The sequence below is a fragment of the Trematomus bernacchii genome, unplaced genomic scaffold, assembly GCF_902827165.1.
Source record: "Trematomus bernacchii unplaced genomic scaffold, fTreBer1.1, whole genome shotgun sequence".
NCBI classification, from domain to species: Eukaryota; Metazoa; Chordata; class Actinopteri; order Perciformes; family Nototheniidae; genus Trematomus; species Trematomus bernacchii.
In genome coordinates, this window is record NW_022987686.1 from 2,574,184 (window position 1) to 2,587,484 (window position 13,301).

The following is a 13,301-nucleotide window of genomic DNA, read 5'->3' on the forward strand; positions in this document are numbered from 1 at the left end:
GTTGTGGGTGCTGCAGTTGTGGGTGCAGCAGTCGTAGGTGCTGCAGTTGTGGGTGCAGCAGTTGTAGGTGCTGCAGTTGTGGGTGCAGCAGTCGTAGGTGCTGCAGTTGTGGGTGCAGCAGTTGTGGGTGCAGCAGTCGTAGGTGCTGCAGTCGTGGGTGCTGCAGTTGTGGGTGCTGCAGTTGTAGGTGCTGCAGTTGTAGGTTTTGCAGTTGTTGGTGCTGCAGTTGTGGGTGCAGCAGTTGTGGGTGCAGCAGTCGTAGGTGCTGCAGTTGTGGGTGCTGCAGTTGTAGGTGCTGCAGTTGTAGGTCTTGCAGTTGTTGGTGCAGTAGTTGTGGGTGGAGCAGTTGTGGGTGCAGCAGTTGTAGGTGCTGCAGTTGTGGGTGCTGCAGTTGTAGGTGCTGCAGTTGTAGGTCTTGCAGTTGTGGGTGCAGCAGTTGTGGGTGCAGCAGTTGTGGGTGCAGCAGTCGTAGGTGAAGCAGTCGTAGGTGAAGCAGTTGTGGGTGCAGCAGTTGTAGGTGAAGCAGTTGTGGGTGCAGCAGTCGTAGGTGCTGCAGTTGTGGGTGCAGCAGTTGTGGGTGCTGCAGTTGTGGGTGCAGCAGTCGTAGGTGCTGCAGTTGTGGGTGCTGCAGTTGTAGGTGCAGCAGTCGTAGGTGCTGCAGTTGTGGGTGCTGCAGTTGTAGGTCTTGCAGTTGTTGGTGCTGCAGTTGTGGGTGCAGCAGTTGTGGGTGCAGCAGTCGTAGGTGCTGCAGTTGTGGGTGCAGCAGTTGTGGGTGCAGCAGTCGTAGGTGCTGCAGTTGTGGGTGATGCAGTTGTAGGTGCTGCAGTTGTAGGTCTTGCAGTTGTTGGTGCTGCAGTTGTGGGTGCAGCAGTTGTGGGTGCAGCAGTTGTAGGTGCTGCAGTTGTGGGTGCAGCAGTTGTGGGTGCAGCAGTTGTAGGTGCTGCAGTTGTGGGTGCAGCAGTCGTAGGTGAAGCAGTTGTAGGTGAAGCAGTTGTGGGTGCAGCAGTTGTAGGTGAAGCAGTTGTGGGTTCAGCAGTCGTAGGTGCTGCAGTTGTGGGTGCAGCAGTTGTGGGTGCAGCAGTCGTAGGTGAAGCAGTTGTAGGTGAAGCAGTTGTGGGTGCAGCAGTTGTAGGTGCTGCAGTTGTGGGTGCAGCAGTCGTAGGTGCTGCAGTTGTGGGTGCTGCAGTTGTAGGTGCAGCAGTCGTAGGTGCTGCAGTTGTGGGTGCTGCAGTTGTAGGTGCTGCAGTTGTAGGTCTTGCAGTTGTTGGTGCTGCAGTTGTGGGTGCAGCAGTTGTGGGTGCAGCAGTCGTAGGTGTTGCAGTTGTGGGTGCTGCAGTTGTAGGTGCTGCAGTTGTAGGTCTTGCAGTTGTGGGTGCAGCAGTTGTGGGTGCAGCAGTTGTGGGTGCAGTAGTTGTAGGTGAAGCAGTTGTAGGTGAAGCAGTTGTGGGTGCAGCAGTCGTAGGTGCTGCAGTTGTGGGTGCAGCAGTTGTGGGTGCTGCAGTTGTGGGTGCAGCAGTCGTAGGTGCTGCAGTTGTGGGTGCTGCAGTTGTAGGTGCAGCAGTTGTGGGTGCAGCAGTTGTGGGTGCAGCAGTCGTAGGTGCTGCAGTTGTGGGTGCTGCAGTTGTAGGTGCTGCAGTTGTAGGTCTTGCAGTTGTTGGTGCTACAGTTGTGGGTGCAGCAGTTGTGGGTGCAGCAGTTGTGGGTGCAGCAGTTGTGGGTGCAGCAGTTGTAGGTGCTGCAGTTGTGGGTGCAGCAGTCGTAGGTGAAGCAGTTGTAGGTGTTGCAGTTGTGGGTGCAGCAGTCGTAGGTGATGCAGTTGTGGGTGCAGCAGTTGTGGGTGCAGCAGTTGTAGGTGCTGCAGTCGTAGGGGCTGCAGTCGTAGGGGCTGCAGTTGTCGGTGCAGCAGTTGTGGGTGCAGCAGTTGTAGGTGCAGCAGTTGTGGGTGCAGCAGTTGTAGGTGTAGCAGTTGTGGGTGCAGCAGTTGTATGTGTTGCAGTTGTGGTTGCAGCAGTTGTGGGTGAAGTGGTCGTTGGTGCAGCAGTTGTAGGTGTAGCAGTTGTAGGTGCAGCAGTTGTTGGTGCAGCAGTTGTAGGTGCAGCAGTTGTAGGTGCAGCAGTTGTGGGTGAAGTGGTCGTTGGTGCAGCAGTTGTAGGTGTAGCAGTTGTAGGTGCAGCAGTTGTTGGTGCAGCAGTTGTAGGTGCAGCAGTTGTAGGTGCAGCAGTTGTGGGTGAAGCAGTTGTGAGTGCAGCAGTTGTGGGTGCAGCAGTCGTACGTGTTGCAGTTGTAGGTGCAGCAGTTGTCGGTGCATCAGTTGTTGAAGATGTCTGTGCAGCTACATTAGCAGTTGTCGATACCACTGTTATGAAAACATTAAATATCACCCACACTGATACATTTAAAGGTGGACATTGCATGCAAAAATTACTCCTCCCCCTCTAAAAAAATCTGCATTTAATTAGCATGATGTGGGCATACTTCGAAGAGTAAAGTCAGTATTACCAATTGAATCCATTTTCACTCCGATACCTTTAGCTGATTAGACAGTTTTTACCTCTGCAAACTTTACCCTCATTTTGGAGTGTAATTAAGTTTATTTCCCAAAAAGCCCACTCCAGCCGCCACAACCAAACAATGACGCCTCTGGAATTCTTGTTAGTCTTAGAAGGTTTAAAGTACAAACTTAAACTCAGGTTAGATTTGCCATTACCTATCATGATTTAAAGGTGAAACTGGACTCTGATGTGTTTTTTTAAAGCAATATTGGATAATGAGCGGGCAATAACTCTACATGTTCCCTACGACTTTTCAATAAAATAAACCAACAGTATGAAGTACCTTCAAAGTAATCAGTTTATTATCACACTTACCTATTAGAATCAGGGCGAGTGATATGATCCGTTTGATACCCATCCTGTTTTTCTTTTAATCTATAAAATCAAACGATACATAGATTTACCAACAGAAGTAGCAAGTAATGCTATACTATATATATATACTGCTATAATGATACCCAAACCATCCTAGGGGAATTGGTTTGATACAAATAACAATTATTATAATATAATAACATTTCCTTAAAGTAGGGCAGAGATTATTTACAATAAGTATTGTGACAATGAACACCCAAAAGAACGCTCTCGGTCACTAACACTTAGACACACACAAACAAAGTTAATAACTGTACAGAAGTCTACATATTTACTTAAACATGTACTTACCCCAAATGAAAAGATAATAGGGAAAGAGTTTATCCTCCTTTCTTTTAAATGTTGTATTATTTCAGTGTCTTCAAATATAGTCCGGTTCAACGTCTGGGATATTGCAAACCTCACCTTCTGTGACAGTTGACATCTATCAAGGGTTTATATAGGAATCAAATAAAAGCCTTTGACGTGACTCAAACGTCACACATTTTTCTGAAATGTTGCATCACCTTAGCAATGAACAAAACAAGATCTCATAATAGAGAATGTCAGCAATTAAACTTGTTGGTTTCTTGGCCCAGTGTCCATAACTATACTAACTATCTCTGTCATTCATTGTGCATTCCATCTATGTGAATGTGTGGGGAAAGATAATGACAAACAAATACATATAGATTTCTAGTGACGTGGTAAAAAAGCAGGTAACATATGCAAGAGAAAAAAAGAATAGCATATTGTAACCTAAATCAATAAATGAGATGCATTTTCTACCTCACATCTTTTGTGTCATGTACATTCATTTGAATGTCACTTCTACATTGATGTAGAGCAGTTAGTTTAAACTTTAAGATGAGGTTAGTGGTGTATGAAGAGTTTATTGCCAAGTGTAATAAACCACTTTAACAATATGTCTCGGTTTAGTTTTTAATGACTATAGAGCGACCACCTACTCTGCACTTCTATTTTAGTTTTTCAACAGGATGCATAGCTTCTTAGTTTCTGTGACGTAGTTGCCTAAGTAGTCTATCCTTATGTTGTTTTTGCATTGCACCTCCTAGAGACAGTGATGCAGATAAAGGCATTCATGTAATGTGTTTCCCGTCACTGTGAGTTATGGAATTGAATTCATATTTGAAAGAGAAGTCAGTTATCATGTGACTCATACATGCTAAATATAACCTTCAAGCATCACTTCAGTGAAGTCATGCCTCTATTGTATGTGAAAAACTCCTGGTATTATGTTGTCAATGTTTTTTTACCAACTGTGTTTTCTCTCTCTCTCTCTCTCTCTCTCTCTCTCTCTCTCTCTCTCTCTCTCTCTCTCTCTCTCTCTCTCTCTCTCTCTCTCTCTCTCTCTCTCTCTCTCTCTCTCTCTCTCTCTCTCTCTCTCTCTCTCTCTCTCTCTCTCTCTCGCAGTGTGGTGATCGTTAGAAGGCGCAGCTGGTTCACAATGAGGAGCACCTGTACTCATCTAATCAACTCCTCCATAAAACCCTGGTCATGCTCACACTCCAGTGCCAGATAATTCCGTCTCACTCGGTAGAGCTGAATGTTGTAGTATCCTAGCTTAGTGTGATTTTCTCTGGCTGTTTTTGTTGAAGAGTAACCTTGTTTTTTCCTCTGTTTTTCCCAGTGTCTGCTCGAGCCAGCCTGAGTCCTGCCGCCGCCACCAGCGTGAACTAGATCCACCTTCATTTTGTGGATTGTTTTTTAGTTGCTCCTTTTTTCCTTTATTAAACGTTGTTAAAAGACTGCATCCATCTGGTCTCTGCCATTTTAGGCCCTGAACTTTTGACCCAGCCCTAACAGAATTGTATTTATCCCTGTTGAAATTCAGGAATTAAAGCAGCAACAGAATGATAATGAAAAAGGGACAGTACAGATTCACACAAGGTACAAAAGTAATACAAAAAAAGAATACAAAAATAAAATGACATAGTAACTGTTAAGATATATACATATTTGGGTTCTGATTGTTAGATATATTTATATATATATATGCGGATGCAGGTCAAAGTAATTTGTACAAACAGTGCAGATTTTATGTATGTACGGGTTACTTTAATTGGTATAGTTAAAAGTAATGTTGGTATATTTATTGGTATTTATTTAAAACATTTACAAAAATTCCTATGAATACATTTCTTCAGGGACTTATACTTCCACCAGCCATTATGTCACCGGCTACACCCAAAATATTTATTTATTTTCGCTTGTGTAATTTTTTCATTATTAAAACCGACCAAGAAACAAAACAAGATCATAACAAGATTTTTCAATTTCCAGTCTCCCCAGCACATGTTAAGCTGTCTCTTGCTAAAGTGATAAATATACCAGTTATGGCTTACAAAGTCAAAGTCAGCTTTATTGTCAAGAATTCTACATGTTATACATCCAGAAATATCGAAATATCGTTTCCCGCAGTCCTACAGTGTGACATATATACATCAAACAAAAAACTAAAAGGGCTATAAACATGGTATACATTAAACAAAACAAAGGGCCTAGATAACCGGGGTATACAGTTTAAAATGTTAATAATATATTTAAGTGTTTAAGTGTTCAAGTGTTCAAATATTGCATGTATTAGCACTACCAGTTAAACACAATTAGTGGTAGTTCAGTTCTTTATTAATGGATGTCCAAAACCATCTCCCAATAATTCTGATGTATTCATTTTTTAATTCCCCCAGCTTTTGATTTGTTTAAAGTATATTTATCCTCAAAAGTATATAGCTAAGCAGTCATTAGACTTTAAAAAGTAACAAATGATCGTTAAACAGAAGATACAATGTGCACATCAGTGCTTTTCTTCTCCGCAGTAATGACTCACTTAAACCTGTGCCAACTGGTGGAGGCAGTAAACAAAAAAAAAGGAAATATCCAATTCATGACAGGATACTGATATGGACACTACTATGACAGATGAATTTGACAGATTACATTTAAAAACAAGAAAAAGCGAACTTCGGTTTGCTGATTATTAAAATGATTGTGCAGTAGTTTAATCATTAGACACGTTGGCGATCGCTGTGTTAGTGTAAAATTAAATTTGTCTGCCAACTCTTTGCACGATTACTTCAGTTATAGACTGCGGTCAACTCAGCCGTCTCTCGCGTGTGCTTGGTCAAATGAGCAGCTCTTCATTTTTGAGTGAGCGATTAATAGCGTCTTTACGGTAATCAACGAGAAGCGGCACTGACACTAGTACAAGAATAAAAGAATGCATGTTTTTGTGCTATATTTTTCGATGAAAATATGTTTTACCATAAGTTCTGACACTGTTGGACTCCTACTAGTTTGACTGCTACCCAGGGCCGTCCCTGGCCAACATGAGCACAAGCGCATAGGTGCGCCACATTTTCGGCTCAGTTGAGGCACCCTCCGCAAGGTGAGGCCCCCTCCGCAAGGTGAGGCCCCCTCCGCAAGGTGAGGCCCCCTCCGCATGATCGGCCTGTAGGGAGGGACGGCCCTGCTGCTACCAACAATAAAATGAAGTACTTTTACTGTGTACTTTTTCAGTTATTCTCTGTCAAACTCTCCTCCTGAGAACAAATTCAAGCCACTTCTGCTATATTTGATGAGGGATAACATTATTTTTAGCTATAAGTTCTACATGAAATTGATACTGTTGGACTCAGTACTACTTGGACTACTACCACAAGTACAATCAAGTACTTTTACTCTGTACTTTTTGAGTAATCCCCTGTCAAACTCCCCTCCTGAGTACAATAATGCATGTTTTCTGCTATCTTTGATGAGAGATAAAATGATTTTCACCCTTGTCACTCTTGTTGGCCTCCTATGATGCTGCTAAAGTCCTTCTACTGCACCTTTTTTAAGACTCCAATACAGACATTTCTACTTTATGTGTTTGGAGAAATTACACAATATTTGGCCCAGATTTGTACTCCTCGAAATCTTGTAGTGCAGGAAGAAATACACACTGCTGCCTGCAGGTGATATACTGTAGGCTTTGCTTTGCAAAATGTATTCAAAGGTCAAAGGGATTAGTTTTGTGTCATAAAGATAAAGCAACACTTTGCCAGAATCAAGCAAAACTAAGAGTTTAAGAGAAAAAAAACAGAGTCAAGCAAAATGAATTTAAGTTAAAAAATAAAACTACAAGTTGCAAACAAATCATTTTTGTAATCATGTAAACTACAAGTCTTTTTTCTTTGTTTTGACATATCTTTTTGTTTGCAGTTCTCTTTGCTTCTTTCCCAATGATCAGACTTTAGCTCTCGCTGCAGCTCTCTCATTTGCGTTCCTTCATTTTTTGTTTGCGATTCTGACACAAGCATCGCAGGTGGGCGGGACTTTTATGGGGTGCGTCCCCATTGGCTACTCAGTTTTTGAGTGACAGCCCACTACATCACAGATCGTACAGTGCAACTCATGCAGCAAACGTTTGTGTTGGTGTCTCCTGGGGAGTTTTCATGAAAATATTGGACTTATCTTATGGATTGCTGTGCATTATACTTGTGTTGTGTAGTTTATACTTTATTCCAACTTTAAATATTTTAATACCTGAACACACTGCTGCTGTAACAAAATAATTAGAAATCTGTCTATCTATTTATTTTATAGATAAAAAAAGACATCTATGTATTTGCAAGCTAAAGGTGATACACAATATAAACTGTATACTGTTATTTTTTCAAAGACACGTTACATTTAAAAAAAAAGCATATATGGCTATGTTTAGGACAAACAATTAAAGACTGCTTTAATTTAACAAATTCTACAATATAAAAGTGGCAGATTTGCTTTATTAAACAGATCAGACCTAGGCTGCATACCAACACAATTAGGAACATGCTCACATCTTACTATGTTGGTCTGAAGAGCTGAAGCATTCATACACAATGGATAAAAACTGTGTGGTTTCATTCTATATCCTGTGAGAAAATGATATACATTTAGCATTACAAACTCAACATACTATTCCTAGCCTGAGGAAGATATGAATAATCAACAGATTTGAATGGAATCTCTAAAATGTTCATGTAGAATAAAGAGTGATTATACAAATTACATTTATTGAAATTTGAACCAGAAGATGAAGTCTCAAAGAAAGTTTTAAATAAAAGGACATAAAACAAAAAGGTGGATAATAATAAAATCTATTAAATGTATGTGTAAAGACCTTTGGTCAAATGAAATGACCCTGAGCCAGTGATAAGAGCTGCACCCAGCTTGGATGAAGCTGGTGCAGGTCTTTCTTCATGCCCCCTCAGTGGATCTGATGCCGTCCCCTCGGAGGAAGTGGGAAACGGGAGAAGACCTCTGGACACCATGCTGTCTCAATGATCCACACTGTTAATATGAGAGGAACATAATTATTTTAGGAAATGAAAAATATGAAGTTAACTATCAACAGGTCTCCATTTAGAAAAAAACAAATTAATTGTACCATTAATTCAACATTTTTTTAAAAATAGAATTGGAAATTAATAGGAAGAGAGCTCAAATCTGATACTTAAAACGAGTAGCCTATGTGTAGCATTTTGTAATGCATAGAAGAGAAGCCAAAGCTCAACATTTGTATGACAAATAAAACTCAGCTCAGGGGCAGTCATGGACGGTAGGTTTTCCTACAAAGAGAAGTCTCCATTGATTTTCATATCAAATTAGCTTGTTAATAAAATAAGCTATCATGGCTTATACTTGCAAACAGAATCATGAAAGCCTGTTGGTAGAGTCAGGCACACAAGTCCGTTTGAGTGTGTCTGCCGGTGTCTGAACGCTCACTCACTGCTAGCTATGTAGCTAACTGTCCCTGCTGTTAGGCTACTTAGCTTGCATTGTTATGGATCTAAAGGTAGCAAAAGCTAACTTTCATAGCACAGCTTTTCTTTACTTCTCACTTAACACAATACAGAAACAGAACGTATAGTACAGCACAAACAACAAAAATGATCAATACCTACATATATTTTCACTTGTAGTATTATAATAATTGAAATGCTGGTTCTTCTGGGGGTCTTCTGTCCATTCTCAGCTACCGCAGTTGCAATGTACAATCGCCGGAGGACTGGGCTGTCACTCAAAAACTGAGTAGCCAATGGGGACGCACCCCTGAAAGTCCCGCCCACCTGGGATGTTTGTGTCAGAATCGCATACAAAAAATGAGGGAGCGCAAACGAGAGAGCTGCAGCGAGAGCAAAAGTCTGATCATTGAGAAAGAAGCAAAGAGAACTGCAAACAAAAATATGTGTTAAAACAAAGAAAAAATACTTGTAGTTTACATGATTACACAAATGATTTGTTTGCAACTTATAGTTTTATTTTTGAAATTAAATATATTTTGCTTTACTCGTTTTTTTCTCCTCTTAAACGCTTAGTTTTGCTTGATTCTGAGAAAGTGTTGCTTTATCTTTATGACACAAAACTAATCCCATACACTTAGGCGTCGGTCATTCATGGAGAGGGAGGCTTTTGGCTTGTAGTTTGTGATCTGTCTTAAAGCTCCCATGTCATGCTTTTCCGGTTATTACCCGTCCTCTTGTGTGTTATGAAGGTTTTTATGCATGTAAACGGTGTGCAGAGTCAAAACCCTCAAAGTACACCCTGTAGCGAGTAAAACTCTAACACAGAAAATACCTCCCCAAAACGCCTCGTTGGAGATACGTCACTGCCCATTTGAGTCTTCCATTTAGTTCCGGGTACCGCCTGATGTCATGCGGTACCCGGAACGAAATGGACCAATCCCGAAGAGCTATGGCCACACCAGCAGCGTCGTGTTCCTCCTCCAGAGGTTCGAAGAACCGGCATTTCACAGACGAAAGCTTCCAAAACATTGCCCAGTTTGAGGCCGGATATGCACAGCTTGTTTGGACCGTTTGGAGCAGGGGAAGATCTGGGTATACAACCTGTAAGTTTGCATTGTTATTTGTGTATTTATCAAACAAGACTGTTTAAATGTGTAAACTGTGTTGGACTGCTAAGCCATTGACACAGTGCTAACTAAGTTGCTAGAGTTTCCATATATCAACTCTAATATCAGCAGATGGCCTTGCATACATGTATCTCATAGCAGGAGAATGTCTGCATTCACACACAAAATACCTATTGACAGTATACTCCGGGTGATTTGCCGGTCAGTCGCGAAACGTAATTACATTATAGCTGGCGTAGCGATCTAACACACGGAGCTAGAGCTAGTTTCGGTCAGAAAAACATTTTTGTGATGCTACGTTGCTAGCGTTTAAATATATCAACTACAATGTCAGCAGATGGCCTTACATGTTTGTCATGGCAGGAGAATGTCTGCAGTCACACACACGGAATACTCATACAGTATACTGTACTGTGATTTACCGTACATTGTGACCGTACATATACTGCATGTAGCTAACGAGGCTAGCTGTATGCTAGCGCAAAACAATGTATTCATGCAAGTTACATTGTATGACCGAACGTAGCAGAATACCCGTATACGATTGCAATTATAAACACGTTATTGCTAGCCTAATATGAACCACTAGCTTTTGTTCATAGTAGTTTTATTACACTGCATTATAGTTGCCTTTCCTCCAAGCTAACGTTCATATCGTGTTAGCTACCAAGGTAAACAAAGCTAGGTTAGCATATTAGCAGGCAAGCTGTTCATTACACAACTACTACTAACGAATCTAAAACAACTAAGTTTCTCTAATATTTTGTGATTTGCATTTGATTTCGTCCAGCCAGATCCTGGCGGACAATCCATGACGGGGAAGGGATTCTACTACTACTGAGGGTGCTAAAAGGCACCGCACCGACTGTGCGCAGGCAAGATGCGAGGAGGAGGAATGGATGATATACCGTGTATATATGTATATTTATGTTCATTTTGTACATTTCTAAAAATAAAGTTTAATGGAAATACTTAGTAGGCCTATCCTTTCTTCCCTGAATTCATATATAGCAAACCATGATTTGATTTCTCATCAAACAGTAGTAGTTTATAACGGGTAAAAATAACTTACTCTTTGTTATGAGAGTAGCTCGTAGGCCACAACGGAAAGACAAGGAGACATACACGAGTTTACAAAACCACGGCACATTTATTGTAGTAAATGCAGAGACAGGTGGTCGAGGGGAGAGGGTCGCTCAGTTCGTCCTTCTGCAGCCGCTTTGGAGAGAGACTCCGGGCCGCTGGGATTAATAGCACCGGCTACGGAGGTGTCCGTGATCGCGCTGATTACCCTCTTCAGCTCCACCCCACCGTAAGACAAAGGCCCTGAGGCCGTCACACTCTTCTATAACAACAGTTAAAAATATATATGTATATAAAATATACCGCTGTACCGACGCCATGATAAGACTGATGTTACGCTGAGAGCAGCCGGGAAAAGCACTGACATGGGCGCAGCCTCTCTGGTGGTTGACTAATCAGAACGAGTGGCCGAGCTGACCAATCGGAGCACACTAGGCTCACAGGGAGGGGGGGGCAAGAGCTCCAACGAGTCGTTTAGTGGAGAAAGTGAATACTGCTGAATACACATGCTTGACAGAGATGCTGTATGCGAAACCAATGTGAGTTTGGAAAATTGCACAGTATAAATCTATTTTAGTATACCTCAACAATGTAATTATGATCAGTGGAAATGGCCATGACATGGGCCCTTTAAGGCCGCTACACACCCACCTGAGACCAGGCGCGCCGGATTCATTTTAGAAGTGGGGGGGCCAAAAAAGTGCGTGTGTATGGCCCAATCCCAAACCACGCCCTACACACTCCCCCTCCGTGACGGAGTGAACTCCGTGGAGTGACATGGGAGTGACACATGAGGCTCCCTCCTGTCAGATGGAGGGAGGCAGCGGCAAGCTTTGGGACAAACTCCCCTCTCTCCGGCAGAAACAGGAAATGCCGTAACGATGTAACAACGGTTTCAAATCATCATCTCTTTGACAAAAAATGTAAATTAATAACTAAAATAAAACTCCAAACATCTTTAATTGTGTTACTTTTTTGTAAAGCTCTTTTAGTTTTAAACCTGATGTTTATAAGCTTCTTAGTTTTTGCAACAGTCTGTAAATATACACAACTTTATAATAAAATGCACACATTTACCTTTTTCTAGACTAAACACAGGTAGCCTATGATCCTAAGTTAAAAACATATGAGGTTATCATGAGGTTGTTAACATCGCAGTTTATCAGTGGGTTATTGATTCTGCGTCAGTCTTAGGACAGTCATACATTCCTATGAAGTCTTCATGGACAACATAATCAGCTGATACCCATCGTACAGTCAGAGACAACTGTTCATGGAGGCTTGGGCACTTTTTCCAGTTATTAACTCCGGTATTAACAAAGCTATCATCTCCACATTTTGAGAAAGTTACAAGCCGTTTGACAGCAGCAAATCTGCATATTTCACAGAAGGCCCGTTTAGTGGTTTTGCAAATAATTAACCACTCTCTGTTTTTGTACCATTCTGCGTTGAAGTACCTTTCTCTTTGCCCAGACGATCTAGCGGTCTCCTTTTTTTCGACAGTTAGCTGTACAGCTTTACCCGCCTCAATGTCCCGACAACAAACCTCCATGCAGTCGGAACCAGCCTGTTTCGGTTCAACGACGGCGGTGGCGGTGGCGGTGGCAGCGGTTTTGACAGTCTCTGCAGCCGCAGAGCTGCTGCTTTTGGGTTTATCTGGCTTCACTGGTTCTTCTATGATTGATGAAGGTCCAGGCTCCGGAGAAGTGAATGTCAGGGATGTGACCTTCCAGTTGTTAAATGTAAGTTTAGATTGACTGTATTTAGTTTTCTTCTGCGCTGGTTCTTCTGACTTGTTTGCAAGTGTATATCTTCTTTCTATCTGGTTAACGGCTGACACACACAGAACAACGTAACAAATAAAGTAAACAACGTAACAAATAAACAAATCTAAGCTTTTTTATTGGTTGTAATTTACATGGATACATTTGAATGGTGTGACAATGTCCTATTTGATTGGGTTAAAATGTACATATTCTTCCTGTTATGCCTGCCTGCTTTACTTTACCTAATGCAAACCTACTCCATCGAAATCAGTCGCATTGACCCGAAGACACATTTTGAGTTGTATACACTGTTGGGAAGAGGAGATTCCTAGCTTTCTAATGCTATCAGGATTGTTTTTGTACTCCAAATATTAAGCAAAATATGTCACATTATATAATGACTGTCACCGAGTCATCATTTTGAGAAAAAGGCCTTCAAAGTTTCCTCTTCTCTGGAAGCGGAGCAAATGATCAAAGTAGTAACGGAGGGAAGATATTTTCGTTTGGATTACTGGTCTGGGGGAAGCCCGCAAGTGTGTGTGTGTGTATACGTGTGTGTGTTTGTGTATTTTTGCGTTTGTGTGTGTATTGTTTGTTTCCCGGGGAAAACACTCACGAGAAACACCG

At 41.8% G+C, this 13,301-nt stretch overlaps 1 long non-coding RNA gene across 1 annotated transcript; it reads right to left on the minus strand.

Moving 5' to 3' along the window:
- Positions 1-2,123: 2,123 nt before the first annotated feature.
- On the minus strand, positions 2,124-3,333 carry LOC117488180. The gene is made up of 3 exons (XR_004556510.1): positions 3,219-3,333; positions 2,868-2,927; positions 2,124-2,356 (listed from the first exon to the last, which is right to left on the minus strand). It is a non-coding gene; the product is annotated as an uncharacterized LOC117488180 (long non-coding RNA).
- Positions 3,334-13,301: the final 9,968 nt, after the last annotated feature.